Below are 25,576 nucleotides of genomic sequence, written 5' to 3' on the forward strand. Positions count from 1 at the left end.
TGGGAGACTGCATTTTTACCAAATTCCCAAGGGCTGTAGCTCTTGGTCCTGGTACCATACTTTGAAAACCACTGATCTACTAGAATGAGGAGAAAGGGCCCAGGGCTCTACTGGGGCAGCCCAACATGTATTAGCTGGAAGCATAGGTGAGCCTTGCAGAGAGACGGAGGAAGCACGAGAAAGAAAGGCCAGCCACCAGCCTGCGGACAGCGAGCCGCGGAGGGCAAGGATGCAGAGGCCCTAAGACTACAACTCCCAGGTTGCCCCGGGACCGCTCGCGCTCGCCCCCTGGAAGCGGCTTGGGGAGGTGCGCGTAGGGTCCCGGGGACCTTTCGCCGAGCATCCGTGAGCGCTGGGAGCCGCGGCGGCTGCGGGCTGCGGCGGCGCAGCGGGAGCAGACCGGAGCCGGTGAGTAACTGCTGCACTGGCAACCCGCCCCTCTGCGCCCCAGCCGCGTCGTTTTCTCGGGGAGGGCGGGAGCAGAGAGGTCCGGGGGTCCCGGCGCGGGGCGCAGGACTGACCCTCTGAGAGGAAAGACGCATTGCCGTCGTCGTCGCGGTGGCCCGGGTCCCCCTCCGCCCAGTGGGTCCGGCCTCCAACCCGAGATGAACATCCTGCCCTGTCCTGACCACCCCGCCCGGGAGCGGCGGGAATGGCGCCGCAGGTGGCAGCGGCAGGTAGCCGCTCGCTCTCCTTCGGTCCCGGGGCGGTAGCGCGGGAGCCCAGGACCGAGGGCCAGGTGACTCCCGACTGCTGCGGCCCTGGGAGGCGCCCCGCGCCCTCGCCGCGGTGGGACAGGTGTGTGGGTGCGCGCGGCCCGGGCTCCTGGGGCCGCGGAAGCCTCCCGCGCCCACCCCGGTGCTGCCTGCGGCTGCTGTCGGTGTCGGGGACCGTAGTCCTTGGCCAGACTCGGCGTCCGCAGAGCTCCGGGCCCCGTCTTGCCCTGCGGTGGCCGGGAAGGGCGCGCGCTGTGCGTCTCCCGGGTCAGCGGCGGGGCCACAGCGCAGGGCACCGGGTGAGCCCGGGGACCGTTTGGATGCTTAGGGGTTGGCGGGCGATGCGGAGCCTGTCAGGAGTGCAACAGGGTCAACCTCGTCCCCAAACATCTTGGAAATAAAATTATTTTTAGGTTTTTTTTTTTTTAAGGAAGTTTAACCCTGAATACCTTATATTTATTTTGTGGGAGCTCCATGTTTGCCAGCACTTAAGTTTATGTAATAAGCAGTATACGGTTTGAAAAAAATGTTACTGTGAAGTTGCTCTTCCTTGCCCTCTATCGGAAGAATTATGTTGGACTGGTCGACATGCTTATCCTTTAGTAACTGCGGTGGCTGGAGGCAGGAGATAAAGTGTTTTTGAGTAGAGTCACAACTCAACCCTTAAGAACAAATTTTGGTTTCAGAAGACGTTTGTTATCTGTTTTCAAACACGATGTTACTTCAACGTTAAAGATGAGGGAGGGAGAAGGGAGCAAAAGTTTGTGGATCCTAATATCTTAGTTACCAGAAAATAACTTTGCATGATTAACTCTCAAAGCAAACACGTTTAATTTGGTAGCCAAAGCTAGATCTGAAGCTGAGCTATACTAAACTCTATCAGTTTGGACAGTTTTTCAGTTGATTTGTTTGGCTGTCCTAGGTAGACAATCTTGTCATCAGTTAAACAGCAAATGTCTGTCTAATGTTCGTACTTCTTATTTCTTGTCTTTGATTGACTACCCTCTCTACAGTGTTGACTGTTATGGTAAAACAGAACATTTTTGTTTGGGGCTTGGTTTTAGGGGAATGCTCCCACTATATCTTCACTAAATATGTTTCTTATCATATTAAGCAAGTTTCCATTTATGCCCAATTACTAAGAATTTAAAAAGTCAGGGGTGGTTATTGATTTCCCCCCCAAGATGCTTTGGATAGCAATGTATTGATATGACTATGTGGTTTTCTTCTTGAAATCATTCACATAGGTGATTATAGCGCTCTATTTTCAGTCTCTAAAACCCTGGGATAATTTAAAATGCACTTTGGGTTTGTTTGATAGACTCAAATTAGCTGACATTTTATTTAGAGTTTTGGTAGCTATATTATAAGTGAGATTGGTACATACTTTTCCCATCCCCGTTTTTTGTCTGAGTTCAAAATTAGGGTTTTGCTCCTCAACTGCTTAAGTTGGGAAACCTTCCGTCATTTTCTCCGCTCCAGAACAGAATTATCTTTTCCTTGAAGCTTGGCAGAATCTGACTGCAGACGGCCTGAGTTGCTAGTGGTGTTTTTTTTAAGAAGTTGCTATCAGTATTTAACACCTTTTCAATTTTTTTCCTATGATTATTGATTTTTTCTCAGGTTTTCTATTTCTTCAAAGTCAGTCCAATACTTTTTATCTTCTCAGAAATTCATTAAGGTTATTGAAATTTAATATATGTTAGCATATAGTGGTGTGTGTGTGTATGTATATGGTATACAGTATATGTTGTATATAGTTTTCTGCCATAAGCAAATAAACTCTTCTATATCTGTGGCATGTTCTCTTTCTTGTTCATACTCTTTTGTATGTTGTACCTTTTCTCTTTTTTTATTCACCAGATTTATTTAATGCTTACTTATTTCATTAGTCTTTTCAGAGAGCCAGCTTTTGGATTTATGATTAACCCTATTGATTTTTACATTTCTGTGTCTTTAATTTATGTCCCTTATCTTTCTACTTAATTTTATGTTATTCAACTTCTAGTCTTCAGAATTGAAAGCTTATATCATTCATGTGATCAGTCAGTCCTCCTCCTGAACAAGGTAGAGAACTTCTCATTCTTTTATTATAGTCACTGCCCATTTGTCTTCAAGCTCTATTTTTACTTTAACTTTTCAGATTAGACATTATTGCTGTTGTTACTATTATACTTATTTTCTAAGTCAATACTTACCTGTTTCACTCTGCATTCCTTCTTATATCACAAATAGTTGTTGAATCATTTTCCTTCCCTCTAAAGTACATTCTTTTTTTTTGAGAGGGCATCTCTCATATTTATTGATTAAATGGTTGTTAACAACAATAAAATTCTGTACGGGGGACTCAATGCACAATCATTAATCAACCCCAAGCCTAGTTCTCAACAGTCTCCAATCTTCTGAAGCATAATGAACAAGTTCTTACATGGTGAACAAATTCTTACATAGTGAATAAGTTCTTACATGGTGAACAGTGTAAGGGCAGTCATCACAGAAACTTTCGGTTTTGATCACGCATCATGAACTATAAACAATCAGGTCAAATATGAATATTCATTTGATTTTTATACTTAATTTATATGTGAATCCCACATTTCTCCCTTATTATTATTATTATTTTTTTTTTTAATAAAATGCTGAAGTGGTAGGTAGATGCAAGATAAAGGTAGAAAACATTTTAGTGTTGTAAGAGAGCAAATGTAGATGATCAGGTGTGTGCCTGTAGACTATGTGTTAATCCAAGCTAGACAAGGGCAATAAAACATCCACGGATGCAGAAGATTTCTCTCAAAACGGGGGGGTGGGGTTCTAAGCCTCACCTCTGTTGATCCCCAATTTCTCACCTGATGGCCCCCCTGCGACTGTGCCTGTCTTAGGTTGTTCCTCCCGTGAGGAATCTTACCCGTCTCTGGCTAACCAGTCATCTTCTGGGGCCATACAGGGAAATGTAAAGTTGGTAAGTGAGAGAGAAGCAATATTCTTTGAAAAGGTTAGCTTTTTACTTCTTTGCAGATTTATGCCCTGTGGCTTCTATGCCCAGCATTTGTCTTGAGGTATCTTTACCACTTGGAAGAATTATGATACTCGGTAAATTCGATATGAGGCATGAATTCTATTTAAGGGTTGTAATTAGGAAGGAAGAAGAAAAGCTATAGAGGTAGCAGATGGAAGAAAACATGGGAAGATTGATTATTTCTTTGACATATCTTCTTGTAAAGTAACTTAAGCATGTATAGGTTTTAAACTGCTAATTAAATTGTGCACACACATTAACATAATAGGAATACAGTTACATAACCAAAGCAGACCTATAATTACCAGCCATCTCCAGTGAAACCAAGAAAACCAGTTAGGCATCCTAGGCATTTGTGAAAATATATCTATGATATGATGGATATTGTCCAACTGAACTTGAACAGTCTGAGAGAAATCAAATTAAAACAACCCATTCCTGGGAACTGTTCACATCCCATATGTTCTTTTAACAGTAGATAGTCTGTAATTGTAAGATTTTGGAGCCCTACAACTTGCACTTCTCCTAATTCTTGGTTGAGTTCCAACAGTATAGATCCAGTCAAATTTGTTGTTTTACTGTATGCACAGGCCAGCTTAAATATCTCCTTCATTCCCATGGCAAGTCCAGGAACTGGTGGGATGAATGCAGCTACAACTGAAGCATCGCCTGGATCTTTGTTGAGGTTTTTTGATGATCATCTTCTGGTATGACTCTTCCAGAGAGTGCTGATGTTGGAAGTTCTTTTTCATATCGTATCTTAGTTCATTTTCTGGGTAGCCAAATTAGGCTTTGGTCCTCTGTATAAACACAAACAAACCCTTTGCCCACACTTTTATATGCCCTTTATACCATTGTGTAGAACTCATTGGAGGTCACCACACAGGGACTGCTTTTTTTTTTTAAAGTACATTCTTTAGAAGTTCCTTCAGTGATGATTTTCTGTTTTTATGGTATTTGAAAATGCCTTTATTTTACCTGTATTCTTGAAATTTTGCTTCACTGGGTTTCTCTAATCTGTTGACTTCAAAGTTATTTTTTTAGTTTTCCTAGAATTACAAAAGATGTTTTGTACCTGGAAAGTCTTGGGAACTCTATTTTGTCATATTTCTGAGAGAATGATGAAGATTAAATACAGAAATTAGTTTGTAGTCTAATGAACTGTCAGTTTTTGTGACTTCCCTGTACAAAGTTATATATTTATCTCAAATATATTAATTATAATTTATGTTACCTATATTCTTAAATCTTTGTTTTTTCTCTATTTGACCTACTGATTCTCAGAGGTGTGTTAAAGACTTCCACTACGAGTCCTCGTGGGTTTCTTTTGTTCTATGTCTGTTTGTTTTTGCAATATGTATATTTACGGGCCACCACAGCAATGTATATATATATATATATATATATATTTATGTTGTATTTTTGAAGCTATGCTTTCAGATGCTTAAAGCTTCACAGTTCTTATATTTTCTTGGTGAATTGTACCTTTTGGGGGAATAAAATTAGTCACTTAATTATGTTTGCTTTTAATTCCATTTGTCTGATATTAATATTGCTACATATGCTTTGTTTTTGTTGGCATTTATCTGACATATCTTTTTCACTCACTTATTTTCAATTTCCTTTTTAGTTGTTACTCTTGTGATTAGCTTATAGCTAGATTTTTTTCTTACTTGAATTTGTCTTTCTTTAAGAAATTATGGTAAAATACGCATAACATATAACTTCCCATCTTAATCATTTTTAAGTGTACAGTTCACTAGTATTAGGTATATTGCTGTGCAACCAATATCCAAAACTTTTTCATCTTGCAAAATTTAAACTCTATATCCATTAAACAACAGCTACCCACTTACTCTCCCTCCTCTCCAGCTCCTGGTAACCACTACTCTACTTTCTGTTTTTATGAATTTGTCTATTCTAGACCTCATACAAGTACCTCATATGGTATTTTTCTTTTGGGGACTGGCTTCTTCCACTTTGCTTAATGTCTTTAGGTCATTCCATGTTGTAGCATGTATCAGATCATCTTTTTTTTAAGGTTGAGTAATATTCCACTGTGTCTATCTACCACATTTTGCTTGTGTTTTCATTTCTTGGTTGCATCTTCATTTTAGCTGTTGTGAATCATGCTGCTGTGAACATGGGTGCACAAGTGTCTCTTCAGGACCTTGCTTTCAGTGTATACCCACAAGTGGAATTGCTGGATCATGTAGTTATTCTATTTTGACTTTTTTGAGGAACTGCCATACTGTTTTCCGCAGCAGCTGTATTATATTTTACATTCCCACCAATAGTACATGAGGGTTCCAATCTCTCCACATTCTCTCCAAGATTTGTTTTTTCGATAGTCGCTATCTTAACGGGTGTCTGTGCCTTTGACTTTTCAATCGGTGGCATTAACCCATATGTATTTATTTTGAGTCCTGATGTTTCGGGGTTATTCTGCCATCTTATTTTGTTTTCTATTTCTTATGCTTATTTCCTGCCATCCTCCTACTTTTGCTGAATCAACTGAATTTTTGTTTCATTTCATTCCTCTCAAGACATGAAAGTTATAAATATTATTCCTACTCTGCTTGTGGTGGGTCCCCTTAAATTTGGGGGTCATTTCCTATGAAGGTATAACATAAATGTGTACAGGTACGTACATCTTAAGTGTATAGCTCTATGAATTTGACAAGTTGAACTCACATATAACCACAACCAGAGCAGGAAACAACCTTGCCAACACTCCAGAATCATCCTTATATGGCTCCCCACCAAGGAAAACCAATATACTGATTTTCTAACACAATAGATTCATTTTGCCTATTTTTGTACTTTATATCAGTAGAAGCAGTACTACAGTATGAACTCTTTTACATCTAGATTCTTTCTATTAAGGTCATATTCATGAAATTTGTCCACAGTCTTGAGTGGGGGTCATTCTCATTGCTGTGTATATTCAACTGTGTATGTATCCGCAGTGTGGATCTCCACTGTACCTAATTGGCAGTTGGGTTCTTTGCAGTTTGGGGCTTTCAGGAATAGTACTACCATGAACACAGTAGTGTGTATCTTTTGTTGAATGAATGTATGTATTTCGTATTTCTGTCAAGTATATATCTAGGAGTGGAATTGAATGGTTGTAGGGAATGCATGGAATTTTAATAAATACTGACAGTTTTCAACAGTGGTTGCACCAGCTTATGTATCTGAGAAGCATATGTGGTCACTGCATATCTTCAACTCTTGGCGACTTTAGTATTTTCCATTTCACTCTGGTAGGTATCACACTGTGGTTTTAATTCGAATTTCCCTGGTGATAAATGAAATTGAGCGCTGTTGGTACCCTCAAGTTTTCACACATGTCTAAACATTTTTTTCTCTTGATGTTTAAAGATAACATGTATATATGAATTCTCCATGAGTAAAGCAAGAATCTTAACATGATTTTAATTGTCTCATATTAAGATCATATGAGATTGTGAGTTTTTGTACATTATACAAAAATAATTGTGTTTTCCTGATTATTTGTTCATCAGTTAAAGTTTTACCAATTATTTACATATCATTGGTTTTTTCTCTCGTTTTCTCCTTTTTGGATTCGTTATTGTTTGAATGAGTCCTTAAGTAATTTTTTTTTCAGCGATTCCTTGGGTGGTAAACTTTCTGAGCCCTTGAATGTTTAAAAGTTTTTTTTTTAATGTGCTTTTCTACATGAATACTCTTGACCGGGTTATAGGATTTTAAGTTAAAAACCTGTGAATTTTGAAGATAATTCTGCATTCTCTGCTGGCATCTGCTGTGGTTTTTGAGAAGTCTCTGCAGTCTGAATTCTGCTTCTTTGTAGTTAACCTTTTAATTTTATCTGAAGCTTAGCAATTTTTTCTTTTTCCTTGGTGTTCTGAATCTCACTGTTTGTCTAGAGGTGGGTCTCTTGTTCTTCCTGTCCAGTGCTTGGTGTCCTTTTCGTTCTGAAGATTAATGCATATCCTTGGCACTGGGGGAGTTGCTCTTTGAGTATTTCCTTACTTCCATTCTCTTTGTCTTCTGCTTCTGAATCACTGTCAAATGGGCATTAGAATTTCTCAATGACTTTCATGTTTCTTGACTTTCCTCTCAAATGTTCTGTCCCCTTATCTTTACGGGCTGCATTAGTGTTTGGTTTTATCCAGTGAACAATTCAGCCCATCTGTTGGGGGTTTTTCAGTGTTGATTATCATGTATTCAATTTTCAAAGTCAATTTTTTGGACTAGATAAGATATTCAGTGTTCAAAAATCATACTATATTATGAAATAAATGAAAGACCCCCCCTACCAACCACCCCTTTCCCCTCATCTACCCAGTTCTTCCTCATCCCACCAGCAGGTAACCATTGTTACTCATTTCTTACATGTCTCTCTGAAGTATTTCTGTGAAAATACACACAAATATGAATTCGATCCTTAATTCCTTCTTTTTTTTGTACAAATAATAGCCTTATTCTACATATTCACCTTGCTATTTTATTTCTCAACGTATTGAGAGACTGTGGGTAGCTGCTTGCTTTTCATAGATACAGTATCCCCTCAAATCTTCCCAAGGAAAATCTATTAATTTCTTCTACATGCTTTGTTAACTCTCTTTCCTTGAGTGCATGTTCTCCTGTTGACTTGGTGTCTCCATTTCATGACATTTTCCTGCCTGTCTGTTTTCCTAGGCTGCTCCTGGTGCCTGGGGAAGGTTTGTGGCATGCTTCTGAGTGAGGTGTATATTCCAGGTGAGGGAGCGTTTGTTGCAGGCTGCCCAGTATGTGGGGGGAAGGGTCCAGCAGTCCCACCTACTATGACGGCAGTTCTCCAGCACATGACACTGTCTCCTTGCATCCCTGCCCCTCTTTCTTTTTGCTGATTTGGAGCCTAAAACCCATTACCATTTTCCACTGCATGACAGCTCCTCCCAAGCTTGTATCAGACTGTGGTTTGCCCAGGTGGTCTGATGCTGAGTACTCTTTACTGTTCAGAAATTTCTTAGGTATTCTAGTTGGCCGGTGGCATTATTTCTTGTTTTCCAAATCTCTTGTTGATTTAGTGTTTAAAAAATTTTTTTTTGCCATTCCATAGGATTTTAGGCCAACCAGAAAGCAGAAGTAAGTATGTGTTTAGTCCATGATCTTGGTCAAATCTCCAGTATTCTTTTTTATTTAGAATGTATCTCTATGCCAGGGGTCCCCAGACCACATCCAGGTTTGGTGATTCACTAGGAGATCTTGCAGGACTCAGTAGATTGTCATTCTCAAGGTTTATTACAGTGAAATGATACAAAACAAAACCAGCAAAGAGAAAAGGTGCATGGGGCCAGGTCTTGAGGACACCAGATGCGAGCTTCCAAGTGTCCCTCCCCCAGTGGAGTTGCGCTTAAATCCCCAGCAGTGAGTTGTGAGAATAACGGTGACGTGTCTACCAGGGAAGCTTACTAGGGACTCAGGGCCCAGGGTTTTTACAGGGGCTGGCCATGTAGGCACCTCTGCCTAACACGTACCAAAACTCCAGACCCCCAGTAGGAAAGCAGGTGCTCAGCATAAACCACAGTGTTTGTGCCAACAATTTAGGCACAGTGAGCCACTCTCATCAGTTCTGCAAATGGTAGGAACCCTCCTAGGATCTAAGTTCCTTGACGCCAGCCAAGGGCCAACCTGCAAGCAGGCCTTTTTAAGAAATTGCAGCCTCAGGCCTGCTATGTTAACTCTTCTGCAAAATCCTCATCCTAGTTTCCATAGAAAAAGGTAGCTACCAGCCAGAGATGGGTAAGATTCCTCAAGGGAGGAACAACCTAAGACAGGCACAGTCGCAGGGGGGCCATCAGGTGAGAAATTGGGGATCAACAGAGGTGAGGCTTAGAACCCCACCCCCCCTGTTTTGAGAGAAATCTTCTGCATCCATGGATGTTTTGTTGCCCTTGTCTAGCTTGGATTAATACTTAGTCTATAGGCACACACCTGATCATCTACATTTGCCCTCTTACAGCACTAAACTATGTTTTCTACCTTTATCTTGCATCTACCTACCACTTCAGCATTTTATTAAAAATAATAATAATAATAATAACAATAATAATAATAAGGGAGAAATGTGGGATTCACATATAGATCAAGTATAAAAATCAAATGAATATTCATATTTGACCTGATCGTTTATAGTTCATAATGCGTGATCAAAACCGAAAGTTTCTGTGATGACTGCCCTTGAACTGTTCACCATGTAAGAACTTATTCACTATGTAAGAATTTGTTCACCATGTAAGAACTTGTTCATTATGCTTCAGAAGATTGGAGACTGTTGAGAACTAGGCTTGGGGTTGATTAATGATTGTGCATTGAGTCCCCCGTATAGAATTTTATTGTTGTTAACAACCATTTGATCAATAAATATGAGAGATGCCCTCTCAAAAAAAAAAAAAAGAAAAAGGTAGCTACCATACCTGGAAATGACTTCTGCCAGCCAGATTACCAAGTGTTTTTTTGCCCTTGGTGAGCAGAGAGCAGCATTTTTGAGTATTAAGGTACAAATGATGGGTAAAGAACTATTTCCCGACTTTGGAAGAAACGAAAGCATGACGCATGCCAACCAGCCCTGAAGGGCTATCAGTGGCAGACCTTGGAGAATTGCTTTAATTTTTTGTTTATTGGTCTTTGGTCACTTCAACATGATAGGTGGCTCATCATCAAACACAGAAATCTACAGCTTAATATACAGCTTTTCCAAGAAACTTTCTGATCACCTTGTCCATTTCAGTCTCTGTTCCCCAAACCTGGCCACGGTTCTGCTCACGGGGCATTTCATCACTTATTTTCCTTCCATGGTTGTGTTAGATAGTTTTCTTGCTTTGACTTTGTGTTTGCCTGAGTTTAATCTCCCACAGGATTGAGAATTCCCTAGGGACTCAACAGCAAATCATCCTTAACTCTATACGCTGTACCTCCCTAATAGGGTGGCATGCTTACAGTTGTTGCCTGTTAATGCTTGCTGAAAGAGCAGCTATGGCAAGTAGGAAGCAGTCTCTATTCTATCCCCTGCCTAACATGCAGCTGGTTTTTGTTGCATGCTGAGGATGGTGATGGCAAGCACCAAGCTGACATGAACTGCTGGGCTGTCTGGTTCTGTCTTCCCAAGCAGCAGATGGTATAATTAAGTGTTTTAGTTTGAAAGGCTTTTGAGGTCATTAGATGTGGATGTGAGCTTAGATGGTCAAACCTTCTTTTCTGCCTGACTCTCCAGGCTGTATCTAGTAGACCTGCTTCCAACTGCTCCCATGTTTTTAGACTTCAGATGTGGGGGATTAAATTAATCATTATTTCATTCAGCACTTCACTGGTCCATGCAAGCCCACCTCTTATTTTGCTTGGTTCTTGAATTTTTTGGTTCCTTTATTCACTCATTCCTTTTTATCCTGTGTACGCTACTCTCATTTTCTTCCCCCCATGGCCGGTTACTCTAATGTGTTTAATATATGTGCTTTTGTTGTATGTGTACTTAAAAACATGTGCTGTTCTGTGTGCATGTATTTTCTATTTACATAAATGGTGTCACATTATAGCTTACTCTGTTTCGTAGTGCTGTCACTCACCACTATGTTTTTGTGACTCATCCCTGTTGCTATGTGACTATCTGGTCTGTGTAGCCACCACATCTTGCCTATCTCACTCTGGTGATAGATACACACAGTGAAGCCTATGCCCAGACACTACATGCAATGCTGAATGAAACTCTTTTAAGTGACCCATATGGACTTGGGACTCTCTTTGGGACTTAGACTCAGGAGCAGGGTAGCCTGGTCATGGTGTGGGCCTGTGCTTAATAAAACCAAGTACCACCGATCACTCTTCAGAGCTGTCCTACATTTCCTCAGCAGCTCACAGGATCCCAAAGTCCCTTATCTCTGCAAAACTTGGCATTTTCCAGCTAATTTTCAGCAGCCTCCTTTTATTTGCATTTCTCTGATGCTACTGAGTTTCAGGGTATCTTTATATATTTGTTATATTTATATATATTATAATCTTTCTATATTTGAGTTCCCTCGAATATAAATTGCCTGTTCATGCCCTTTTCCCATTTTTCAATTGGGATTTCTGGCTAGAATATCTTAGACATTAGCCACTTGTTGATTTTACTGTGTAAATAATTTCTCCCAACATGTTATGTGTCTTGTTATCTTTGTTGCTGATATCTTTGTTGACTAGAAATCCTTAGTTGTGCATCAAAACAACCAGTCTGCCCCCAGGTCACAAGATAATACCGACAGTTTTCTGTGGACTTATGTGGTTTTACCTTTTGATATGTTGATTGACAGCATTTTAATAATCAAGACATTTCACATAAAAGCCCAGGTTTCTAGCCTCTGTTAAGTAAGTAGTATTTCCATATTGGCTAAAGGCACAAGTTTGCCCCAACCCAGCTGGCCTCACTCTTTCTCTAGACCACCTGATCCCTGTAGCCTTTTGAGTTCATGAGCAACCCCTGCTATATGCTTTGAAAATAAACAAGCATGGTGATAATATTCACAAAGATGTTCAATGAGCATGGTTATGAGATGAAGCGGACTTGAAATCGAGAACACAGAGTGGGTTGTTGTATCTCATGACACTGATGAGTGTCAATACTGTAACAGAAAACAGACTGAACATGTCCACCGCTTTCAGCAACAATCTCATTCATTTCAGCCTTTTCTGGATTGTCTGTTATTTTGATGCACAAAAAGGCCATGGCTTAATGGAGTCATTTGAGTGGGAGCCCTACACCAGGGATTTGGAAACTTTCTCTATAAAGAGCCAGATATTAAATATTTTAGGCTCTTCAGGGTTGTACAGCCTCTCTTGCAACTACTCAGCTATGGCCTTGTAGCTAAAAGCAGCCATAGACAATTAGTAAATAAATGTCAACGGCCTCTGGCTAAGGGTGGCTAGTGAGAGGTGTTAGTGGGAGATTGGAAGGTGAGAGGAAGGGAAAAGCCAGGGGATTTTCCCCCTGTTTTTTGCTTTGGACAATGTTTCTGGGTGTTCCCAGCTCCAGCTGAGTGACACTGGCCTCTGGGCCCTGGTGATACCACTTCCTTCCCTTTTCCTGCAGCCTCAAGTGTGCTCGATGTGTCCCACTGTTGCTAGTCTCTGTGTTGCCTCACCATCCCATTCTTCCCCAAGCCCTGTAACTAGTTCCTATATTAAATTCCCTCTACTGAACTAACTCTTCTGAATTCTGTTTTCCTGGTTGGACCCTGCCCAATGTGAACAAGAACACTACTTCTGCCCACAGTTTTACAAGACAAACAGACATTAAAATGACCGCAACTTCTGCTGTTCAGTGCTCCTTCTTTCCTTCCTCTGGAAGTAGACTTCATTTCAGGCACAGGGAATGACGATGCCTCAAACTGAGACAATCATAGAACTTCACACTCCCCGTTCTCAAAGATTTTTCCAGCGTAATCATGTCACCCAAACCAGTCTCATCACTTTCCTTTGGGTTGGTTCAAATGGAGCTGGTAGAGCAAGAGGCCCCCTTCGTGCTCTGGTGTTGTAAGGAGTATGAGCTCCATGCACACTTGCTTGGTTTCCTTCAGCGAGTGGCTTTAGTGCATAGCAAGAGCCCAATAAATACGATTTTATAAAATCTAAGATGCCATCCATTTTAAAACAATTATTTTGTATTCCACTCAATAGGAAAAACTACTGTCAAACTATGACATGATGTTTCTTATTTTGTATGCTTTAGATTTATTAAAAGATCTTTTAGATCTTTTATTTCATCAATTTATTTCACATATTATTCTTGTACACATATAAAAAAGAAAACTGAAATTAATTGGTTATGTCTAAAACTTCCTCACATTTGGAGTTTCTCTTTTGAATCACTTTATGATTTCAAGTCATTTATGTCTGTGATTTTTCCACAGATAACATCCCCTCAGCCATCGAGAATGCTGGTCATATATTGGTTGTAAAAGGGTTCCTCAGTTATCTCCAGGATTTTCTTTTGAGCTCATGACATCTATTCTGAAAATTTGATGTTGACACTTACTTGATCTTAACTGGCATTATCAACAGAAGTGTTAAAAACCAGCACTCATATTTCTCCTTTGATTGTCCTTGCCTGGTTTACAGGCTGACCTATTATAAGATTTCAGTTATCCATGAGTCCATCTGGAATGAAAACCAAGGGCCTATACTTTTTGGTGAGCTTATTCTTTAACTGACCAATTTTGCACCCTTTTAGACATTGACACCCTAAGGCAATTATAAGAGGCAGCTGATTTCAGGGAGCTTGAAATATGTCTGTTAGAATTGATGGACTATGGTATTTGTGCAGTTCATTAATTAAAAGAACCTGGTGCTGCCTGAACCCATAACTGCCACTGACAGAATGAAGGAAACACACACAAAGACATGGGGAGTAGGTGTCCCTGGAACTCCCTAGTCCTCATACCACATCCACCTCTATTTTCTACAGTTTTATTTATGGAAGCTGGTAATCCCACCCCTCTTTATTTGTAAAGCTAATTAAGATTAGTTCAATGTCACATGCAACCTAGAGAATCATGACTAATACAGAAGCTTATAAAATGATTATAAACAACGTGGGATGTGCAGGAATTAAAATTTATACAAGGCTCAGAAGTAGCACCAAGAGAAGAGAGGATAACCTTGTCAGAGGGTTCCGTGCAGGAGGAGGTGATTAGGCTTCAGCTCCCTGGACCTTCCCAGGTGAGGCGAGACCTTCCTCTTAGATTTGAGGCCCCTGTTCACTCACACAGCAGGTCATAGGTTCCCACTCTGCCTTTCTCACCACACTGTGCTTCCCCAGGTGAAAATTACAGGCCCAGTAAGTAATTGTTGAACAAGTGAATGACTGAGTTTTGAAGAATGAAGAGGAATGAGCATGACCCTCGAGAAAGAGAAACCAGAAAGTGCAAAGGCGAACAGGTATGGAGAAGCAAGAGGTGTTCTGGAAACCACATGGAGCTGGAATGCTGGGAAGTGAAGCTTGAAGCTGGGATGATAGGAGATGAGGCTGAAGGGAAGACAAGGGCTAGAGGACAGGGCCCAGTTGTTGTGGTAAAATGCTTGGACTATTCTTTAGGCAGTATTCAAATATTTTTATTGTGGTAAAAATACATAACAAAAATTACCTCCCTAAACATTTTCCATACAGCTCAAGGGCATTAAACACTCTCACATTGTTGTGCAGCCATCACCACCCTTGATCTCCAGAACTTTGATCTTCCCAAACTGAGACTCTGTTCCCATTAGACACTACCTCTCCACTCCCCGCCCCTCTGCCCTTGACAACCACCCTTTACTTTCTTCTCTATGAATTCGGCTGTTCAGGTACCCCATGGAAACCACTGAAGTATTTTTCACCGGGTGTGTAAACGGATCTGCATTGTAGAATGTCATGTTGGCAACTTTTAGAGGACAGACAAGAGGAGAAGGCTGAATGCAGGAAAGCCAGTTAGGTAAAGAGGACATGAAGGCCAAGGCTTTGGCAGAAAGGAAAGGATATGCCATTCAGAGTACAGAATCCTCAGGGGCCTGGGTGTGGGGTAAAAGAGAAGGAAGAGCTGGTTTTGACACCATTTTTTCTCTGGCTTGGTGATACCAGCCACGACAGGGCACCCAAGAGGAGCTCCAGATTTGGGCAGGTAGCAGAAGTGTGGGTACCCTACCCTTATCCCCTTCCTATCACCACTTTTGTGAATGCTGGCTTGACTCCCAACTGTTAGCACCTGCGTTTCTTTGCCTCGGGGCTTCCTGATGCCCACTTTGCAACCTAGAAGAGCAGAGTGAAAGTGCCAGGAAACTACCACCCTTGCAGCCCCCAGGATGGAGTTGGTGGATAACTCCCCAGCTCCATGCTCCTCCAGTGAGATAATTAAGGTGGGTGTTTTATGTTCTAGTTGTCAGAGATCCCAGTGGGATCAAGCTTCAGAAGCCCACAGTGGTAACATGCTTTATGAAACATACTTCGTTGGCTGCCTTTCATTCCATCCCACCCTCTCACTCTGCCTGAGTTTTCTGGTATTGCTTCCCAAGTATTGCTGTTACCTTAAGGAGGTAGATTTGGGGGACCCTAAACTAAGACAGGGTCTGGAGAAAATGATCCACTAGAGATGTGGCATTTGCATGGGGGTGTCTGTTACACAGTTGGGAGTCTAGGTCTCTGGCTTAAGGTAGATGTAGATTTGGGAATACAAGTCTATTCTTGGAAGTTAAAACCCCTAGAGTGGATAAGATAGCCTGGGAAGAGGTGGGAAGGAGGAGGGAACTGAGACTAGACTCCCAGGGAACCCTAACCTTTAAAATTAGGAACAGGAAGGGGATCCTGAAGGACTGGAATGGATCAGCCAGAAGGGAAGGGAACCAGTAGAAAGGAGAGGAAAGCGTGCAGAGGAGGTGGGTAGGGAAGGGAGGAGCAGGCCTGGCCTTGAGCTAGTGCTCTATACTTCTTTCTTGCCATCAGGCAGCAAGGATGGCAAAGAGAGGTCATTTGTTTTTCTCTCTCTGAGTGAAGGATGCATTGTTAGCTCCTCTCAGGGTTAACTACAGGCACTGTTTATGCTGTGAGTGGTTTCTATTTGGTAACCTTTTCAAATTCCTTTCTCTTTGGGGGCTTCTTCCTTTCCCCCCACTTTCACAAGAGAAGCAGCATCCCCTGCTTGAGGACCAGTGAAGCAGCGTTCTGTGTGTCCCGGGGGAGGCCAGCCCAGGCTTCCGTGGATCCAGGTGGACTGCTTCCTGTTCTCTCCAGTTTGCACCCTTTGCTGAAAATGCTTCCTTTACTGCACTTGTATTTTCCCTCCACTTAAAAAAAGAACAAAACAGCTTTATTGAGATATAATCCACATACCATACAATTCACCTATGGAAAGAGTACAATTCAGTGGTGTCAGTATGCTCACACATATGTAAAACCATTAGCACAGATGAATTAAAAACACTTTTATCACCTCTAAAAGAAACCCAGTACCCTTAAGCAGTCACTTCCCTAACTCCCTATTATGGACTGAATGATGTCTCCCCCAGAAATTCATATTGAAGTCCTAGCCACCCCCAAATTCATGTTGAAATCTTAACCTCAGAATATGACTGTATTTGGAGATAGGGTCTTTACAGAGATAATTAAGTTATAGTAAGGTCATTAGGGAGGGCCCTAATCCAGTATTACTAGTGTCCTAGTAAGAGGAGGAAATCTGGACACACAGAGGGAAGGTGATGTCAAGGGGCAGAGGGAGAATACTGCCAGCTACAAGCCTGGAGAGAGGCCTGGCACAGGTCCTTCCCTCACAGCCCTGCCCACACCTTCATCTGAGCCTCCTGGCCCTCAGAACTGTGAGGGAATAAATAAGCCCCCAGTTTGTGGCACTGAGTTGTGGCAGTCCTAGTAAACTAATACACTCGCAGTCCTCCCCCCACTGCCAAGCCCTAAGCTACATCTACTTTGTGTCCCTATGGATTTCCCTATTCTGGACATTTCATATGAATGGAATCATACCATGGTCTTTGTGACTGGCTTCATTTTGCATAATATTTTCAAGGTCCATCCATGTTGTGGCATGTGGTAGTACATGACTCCTTTTCAGGGACAAATAATATTCCAGTTTATGAATGTACTGTCAGTTGTCCCTTCATCAGTGGGTGTTTTTACCATCTTTGCTATTAAGAGTAATACTGCTATAAATACCCATGTACATGTTCTTATGTGGATGCATGTTTTCATTTTTCTTGAGAATACACACATCTGGGAGTGGAATTGCTGGGTCATATAGTAACTCTAAATTTAATAATTTGAGGAAATGCTAGATTGTTTTACAAAGTGGCTGCACTATTTTACATTCCCATGAGCCAGTGAATAAGGGTTCTGATTTTTCCACATCCTTGTCAACATTTCTTATTATCTGATGTAATGCTAGCCATCCTAGTGAGTGTGAAGTGGAATCTCACTGTGCTTTTGGTGTACATTTCCCTGATGACTACTGATGTTGAGCATCTTTTCATTTCCTTATTAGCCATTTATATATATTTTTAAGAGAAAGATATATTCAAGTCTTTTGCCAATTTTAAAATTATTATTATTTTATTTATATATGCTGGATATTAAACCCTTAAAGTACATGATTTGCAACTAGTTTTTCCCATTCAGTAGGTTTTTTCACTTTCTTGATGGCATTCTTTTAAGCAGAAAAGTTTTAAATTTTCATGTAGTCCAATTCACCTAGTTTTATTTTTGTTGTGCTTTTGGTAAGAACTCTTTGCCAAATTTAGTTATTTAGGATTTATCCCTAAGAGGGTAAAATTCTTTTCTAAGAGTTTTATAGTTTTAGTTCTTTTTTAAAAATTGAGGTATAATTGACATATTAGTTTCAGGTATACAACATAATGATTTGATACCTGTATTTCTGCAAAATATCATTTAGCTTTTACGTTTAAATCTTTGATCCATTTTGAATTAATTTTTATGTATGGTGTGAGGGTTCAACTTTTTCTTTTGTGTGTGTCCATCTGGTTGTCCCAGAACCATTTGTTGAAAAGACTGTTCTTTCCCTGTTGAATGGTCTTGGCACGTTTTTTTTTAAAATTAGTTCACCATGTAAGCTTGGGTTTATTTCTGTACTCTTAAGTCTTTTCCATTGATCTATGTGTCTATCCTGTGTCAGTACCACACTATCTTGATTAATGTTGCTGTGCAGTAAGTTTAGAAATCAGGAATTGTGAGTCTTTGTTCTTATCTTTCAAGATTGTTTGGGCAATTCTGGCCTCTTGCAATTCCATATGAATTTTAGAATCAGCTTGTCAATTTCTACAAAGAAGTCAGCTGGGATTTTGATAGGGAGCACGTTGAATCTGAGGATCAATTTGGAGAGTATTGCCATCTTAACAATGTCTTCTAGTCTGTGAATATAGGATATTTTCCCATTTATTTAGATATCCTTTAATTTCTTTCTACATTGCTTTGTGATTTTCAGAGTATAAGCTTTCCACTTCTTTGGTTAACTTTATTCTTAGGTATATTTTATTCTTTTTGATGTTATTGTAAGTGGAGTTGTTTACTTAATTGCATTACAAAATGCAATGTAAATAGTGCAGCCACTTTGTAAAACAATCTAGCATTTCCTCAAATTATTAAATTTAGAGTTACTATATGACCCAGCAATTCCACTCCCAGATGTGTGTATTCTCAAGAAAAATGAAAACATGCATCCACATAAGAACATGTACATGGGTATTTATAGCAGTATTACTCTTAATAGCAAAGATGGTAAAAACACCCACTGATGAAGGGACAACTGACAGTACATTCATAAACTGGAATATTATTTGTCCATGAAAAGGAGTCATGTACTACCATATGAGAAATTCCAGATTTTCTCATTGCAAGTTTATAGAGATACAGTAGATTTTTGCATATTTGTCTCTTGTATCCTGCAAACTTGTTGAACTTACTTATTAATTCTAATAGTTTTTTCGTAGGTTCCCTAGGATTTTCTAAATACAAGATTGTGTCATCTGTGAATAGAGATAGCTTTATTTCTTCAGTTCCTATCTATATGTCTTTTCTATCTTTTACTTGCCCAATTGTCCTGACCAGAAGCTTCAGTACAATGTTGAATAGAAATGGCAGTGAAGACATATTTGTCTTATTGCTGATCTTAGTGGAGAAAGTATCTAGCCTTTCACTATTAGGAATGATGTTAGTTGTGGGTTTTTAATAGTTGACTTTCATTGGGTTGAGGAAGTTCCCTTCTATTCCTAGTTTGTTGAGTGTTTTTATCAGGAAGGCTCATTAATACTCAATACACTTACAGTGTTGTGTAACCATCACCACCATCCATCTCCAGAATTCTTCATCTTGTGAAACTGCACCCCTATACTCACTAAGCAGTAACTCCCCATTCCCCCTTCCCCAAAGCCCTGGCAACCATGATTCTATTTTGTCAATGATTTTGACCGCTCTAGGTACCTCACCTAGTGTGGAATTATATGGTGTTTGTCCTTTGTGTCTGGCCTGTTTCACAGAGCATAAGATTCAAGGTTCATCCATGTTGTAGCATGTGCCAGATTTCCTTCCTTTTTAAGGCTGAATAATATTCCACTTATGTATATGCCACATTTTGTTCATCCATTTATTGAATACTTGGGTTGCTTCTACTTTTTGTCAACTGTGAATAGTGCTGCCATGAACACGGGTATATAAATATCTCTTTGAGACCCTACTTTCAATTCTTTTGGGCATATATCCTATTTCACCTTCATTTTTGACCAAAAGTTTTGCTGTATTTGGATTCCTGGCTGTCAGTTTTTATTCCATTGCTCTTTTTGAATGTTATCCTATTGCCTCTGGCTTTCATAGTTTCAGTGAGAAGTCAGCTGTTAATATTATTGTGGTTCCTTTGTAAATGATGAGTTGTTTTCTCTTACTGCCTTCAAGATTTTCTCCCTGTTTTTGATTTTCAGCCTTTTTGCTGTGAATGTGCCTGTTTACAGATCTTTTTGAATTTATTCTGGTTGGAGTTCACTGAGCTTTATGAATGTGGAGGTTACTGTTTTTCAGTAAACTTGGGAAGTTTTCAAGCCATTATTCCTTCAAATATTTTTTCTTCTCCTTTCTCTCTCCTGTCCTTCTGATATTCCCATTCTGTGTATGTTGCTCTGTTTAATGCTACCCCACATTTTTTTCTGATCCTGTTCGTTTTTTTTCCTTTCGGTTCTTCAGTTTGAAGGATGTCTATTGATCTATCTCCAAGTTCACTCATTAGTTCTTCTGCCAGGTCAGATCTTCTGTTAAACCCCTCTAATGAATTTTGTTTTGGTTATTGTACTTTTCAACTCCAGAAATTTCATTTTGTTCTTTTTTATGCTTTCTCCTTTTGAGAGTCCCAATTTAATATAATATTGTTGTCATAACCTTCCTTCCCTTCCTTAATCATGCGTTCCTTTAATTCTGTGAACATATTTATAATGGTTGCTTTGAAGTCCTTTTCTATCAACTCTTATATCTGTTCCCTCTCACTTGCAGTTTCTCTTGCCTGTATTTTTCCATCCTGTTCTATCCACAGAAAGTTGGATCATACTTCCCTGTTTCTTTTCATACATCAAAATATTCATTGTTGTTGGAAAGTAGACCTTTTAGATACTATATTCTAGCAACTCTGGGTATTGATTTGCCCCTCTGGAGTTTCTTATTTCTATTTGGTTTTTATTTGTCTAGTGACTATGTGGATTGTTTTAGTGAAGTCTATTTCCCTCCAGTGGTGCTGTTGCTCCTCAGGGAGGCACAGCTCTGGGTATGCCCACAGCTCTGGGTATGCCCAGCCACCTTTGAATGACTGGTTTTGGTAGAGTTCTCTCTTCCTTTCTTTTGTCCACACCCAGCTCTTGAACTCCACTTATTATTGGCTGACTTCACTTTGCGTAATATTTTGCATAATGCCCTGGAGCATAAATTGCTCTAAGAATGAATCCAGTCAAATTCTGCCTTGTTTGAATATTTCTGAAGTTAGTGTTTGATATTTATTCTGATCACAGGAGAGATCTTATGTCTTCTGTCAGACTGATCCTTTTATCCCTCCCTGTCTCTGGAAATCTTCTTTGCTTGGAAGTTTACTTTATCAGATATTAATATAGATGTTTCTGCTCTCTTTTGATTTATGTCTGCATGATATATATCTTTTACCATTGTTTTAACTTCAAACAGCCTGTATCATATTTGAAGTGAGTTTCTTGTAGACATGTCTTGCTGATTTCTATGTTTTGATTGGTACAATTATATTTATGTGATTATTGATATGTTATGGCTTATGTCTACCATTTTATGTGCTTTTATTGTTTGTTCTCTCTGTTTTTCAGTTTTCTGTCTTTTCTTGTCTTCCTGTGGATTATTTTAACGTTTTTTAGAATTCCACTTTGCTTCATCTAAAGTGTTTTAATAAGAGATGAAAGAATAAACACTTTAATGAATTTACAGCATGCTATAATATTAATGTAAATTTTTTTTGCTTATTTATATAAGAAAACATTGAAGATGTGTTGGAGATGTACCTAATTGCAATTGGTAGATGGACTGACGTTATGCAAGGTGATTTCTGTGAGATATGACTGTGGTGATTTTCAAACTTAAGAGTACTTACTACTTGTGATGCTTGTTAAATTGAGAGTGCCACCCTTAGAGAGTGATTCAACAGGTATAGGATGGGGTTCAGGAATTTGAATTTTTAATGAACACTACAGGTGAATCTGATGTAGGAGTTCCTCTGGCCACACTTCAGAATCATATGTCTTCGAAGAATATAGCACAGTGGTTAATGTTAATTCTAGCCATGCTCCCTGATCTTGAACTCATGTCCTCCATTTATAAACCTTCTTCTTTTTTTTTATATCATTAATATACAATTACATGAGCAACATTGTGGTTACTACATTCCCCCCATTATCAAGTCCCCCCCACATACCCAATTACAGTGACTGTCCATCAGCATAGTAAGCTGCTATAGAGTCACTACTTGTCTTCTCTGTGCTATACTGCCTTCCCCGTGCCCCCTCCCCACATTATGTGTGCTAATCGTAATGCCCCTTATTCCCCTTCTCCCTCCCTTCCCACCCACCTTCCCCAGTCCCTTTCCCTTTGACAACTGTTTGTCCATTCTTGGGTTCTGTGAGTCTGCTGCTATTTGGTTCCTTCAGTTTTTGCTTTGTTCTAATACTCCGCAGATGAGTGAAATCATTTGGTACTTGTCTTTCTCCGCCTGGCTTATTTCACTGAGCATAATACCCTCTAGCTCCATCCATGTTGTTGCAAATGGTAGGATTTGTTTTCTTCTTATGCTGAATAATATTCCATTGTGTATATAAAACACATCTTCTTTATCCGTTCATCTACTGATGGACACTTAGGTTGCTTCCATTTCTCAGCTATTGTAAATAGTGCTGCGATAAACATAGGGGTACATATGTCTTTTTTTTTTGAGAGGGCATCTCTCATTTATTGATCAAATGGTTGTTAACAACAATAAAATTCTGTATAGGGGACTCAATGCACAGTCATTAATCAACCCCAAGCCTATATCTCAACACTCTCCAATCTTCTGAAGCATAACAAACAAGTTCTTACATGGTGAACAAGGTCTTACATAGTGAATAAGTTCTTACATGGTGAACAGTGCAAGGGCAGTCATATCACAGAAACTTTCGGTTTTGATCACGCATCATGAACTATAAAAAATCAAGTCAGATATGATTGTTCATTTGATTTTTATACATGATTTATATGTGAATCCCACATTTCTCCCTTATTATTATTATTATTTTTTTTAATAAAATACTGAAGTGGTAGGTAGATGCAAGATAAAGGTAGAAAACATAATTTAGTGCTGTAAAAGGGCAAATGTAGATGATCAGGTCTGTGCCTATAGACTAAGTATTAATCCAAGCTAGACAAGGGCAACAAAACATCCACGGATGCAGAAGATTTCTCTCAAAACAGGGGGGGTGAGGTTCTAAGCCTCCTCTCTGTTGGTCCCCAATTTCTCACCTGATGGCCCCCCTGTGACTGTGCCTGTCTTAGGTTGTTCCTCCCGTGAGGAATCTTTCCTGTCTCTGGCTAACCAGTCATCTTCCGGGGCCATACAGGGAAATGTAAAGTTGGTAAGTGAGAGAGAAGCGATATTCTTTGAAAAGGTTAGCTTTTTACTTCTTTGCAAATTTATGCCCTGTGGCTTCTATGCCCAGCATTTGTCTTGAGGTATCTTTACCACTTGGAAGAATTATGATACTCGGTAAATTCGATATGAGGCATGAATTCTATTTAAGGGTTGTAATTAGGAAGGAAGAAGAAAAGCTATAGAGGTAGCAGATGGAAGAAAACATGGGAAGATTGATTATTTCTTTGACATAACTTCTTGTAGAGTAACATAAGCATGTATAGGTTTTAAACTGCTAATTAAATTGCACACATACATTAACATAATAGGAATACAGCTACATAACAAAAGCAGACCTACAATTACCAGCCATATCCAGTGAAACCAAGAAAACCAGTTAGGTACCCTAGGCATTTGTGAAAACTTATCAATGATATGATGGATATTGTCTAACTGAATTTGAATAGTTTGAGAAAAATCAGACAAATTAAAACAACCCATTCCTGGGAACTGTTCACATCCCATATGTTCTTTTAACAGTAGATAGTCTATAGTCGCACGATTTTGGAGCACTGCAACTTGCACTTCTCATAATTCTTGGTTGAGTTCTGACAGTATAGATCCAGTCAAATTTGTTGTTTTACTGTATGCACAGGCCAGCTTAGATATCTCCTTCTTCATTCCACTGGCAAGTCCAGGAACCGGTGGGATGAAAACAGCTACAACTGCAGCAGCGCCAGGATCTTTGTTGAAGTTTTTTGATGTTCATCTTCTGGAATGACTCTTCCAGAGGACATTGATATTGGAAGTTCTTTTTCATATCGTATCTTAATTCGTTTTCTGTGTAGCCAAATTAGGCTTTGATCCTCTGTATAAATGCAAACAAACCCTTTGCCCACACTTTGATATGACCTTTATACCATTGTGAAGAACCTATTGGAGATCACCACACAGGAACTGCTTTTTTTTTTTTAAGAGAAAGGAATACTATCAGAAAAATGTACTTCCATAGGTGATCATCTGACACCCTTTGAAAGATCAAAATTAAGGATATGTAAAGCATGAATGAATCGTTGATTTGCAGTTAGTTTTATCCTATCAGGGAGTAATCCCCCTTTTCTTTCTCTTTTTTTTTTTGTTATCATTAATCTACAAAATATGTCTTTTTGAAACGGGGATTCTGCATTCTTAGCATAAATTCCTAGGAGTGGAATTCCTGGGTCAAATGGTATTTCTATTTTGTGTTTTTGGAGGAACCTCCGTACTGTTTTCCACAATGGTTGAACTACTTTACATTCCCACTAGCAGGGTAGGAGGGTTCTCCTTTCTCTGCATCCTCACCAGCATTTGTTGTTCCTATTCTTTTCTATGGTGGCCATCCTAACTGGTGTGAGGTAATGTCTCATTGTGGTTTTAATTTGCATTTCCCTGATGATTAGTGATGTGGAGCATCTTTTCATGTGCCTGTTGGCCATCTGAATTTCTTCTTTGGAGAAGTGTCTGTTCAGCTCCCCTGCCCATTTTTAAATAGGGTTATTTGCTTTTTGGGTGTTATCTAAAGTGTTTTTGATTGTAGTCTTTTGCATAGTGCTATTAGTGGTTACTCTAGGTATTACATTATGTGTATGTGACTTATCACAGTCTACTCATGGTATTTTGCCACCTTGAGTGAAGTGTAGAAACCTTACCTCTCTTTAGTCTCCCCCATTTATAATTTCCTACCTACATTTAGAATCATATCAGATGGGGTTATAATTTTTGCTTAAACTATCAAGCATAATTTAGAATTCATAAGAGGAGACAGAAATTTTACTTGTAATTACATACATATTTGTTATTTCTTCCCGAGATTCCTAGCTTCCTTCTTTTATTCATTTCATTCATTTCCTTTCTGTTGAGAGAAATTCTTTTAGCCATTCTTTTGGAATAAGTCTGCTAGCAACAAATTCCCATATTTTCTTTTGTCTGAGAATGTCTTGATTTTCCTTTGATTTGTAAAGGATATTTTCTCTGGATATAGGATTCTGGGTTAACAAATTCTTTTCTCCAAGCACTTGAAAAATGGGCTTACATCCTTCTGGCCAGCATAGTTTCTGATGAGGAATCAGCTGTTATTTAAATTGTTTTCCCCCTATAATTATGTGACGCTTCTTTCACTGCTCAGTGAATATTTTTTTTCTTTGCCTTTTAGTCTT

At 39.6% G+C, this 25,576-nt stretch overlaps 1 protein-coding gene across 11 annotated transcripts in view; it reads left to right on the top strand.

Annotated features, from left to right (window-relative positions):
* The first annotated feature begins 327 nt into the window (after nt 1-327).
* The window catches only part of SPECC1 (sperm antigen with calponin homology and coiled-coil domains 1), a 296,321-nt gene continuing 271,072 nt past the window's right edge, over nt 328-25,576 (top strand). For all 11 annotated transcript variants that reach the window (XR_008997143.1, XM_057500817.1, XM_036920665.2 and 8 more), the window contains exon 1: nt 328-408. The gene's annotated coding sequence lies outside the window, so the exon portion shown is untranslated. The remainder of the gene's footprint in view (nt 409-25,576) is intronic.

This window comes from Manis pentadactyla, chromosome 4 (genome assembly GCF_030020395.1).
Source record: "Manis pentadactyla isolate mManPen7 chromosome 4, mManPen7.hap1, whole genome shotgun sequence".
Taxonomy (NCBI): domain Eukaryota; kingdom Metazoa; phylum Chordata; class Mammalia; order Pholidota; family Manidae; genus Manis; species Manis pentadactyla.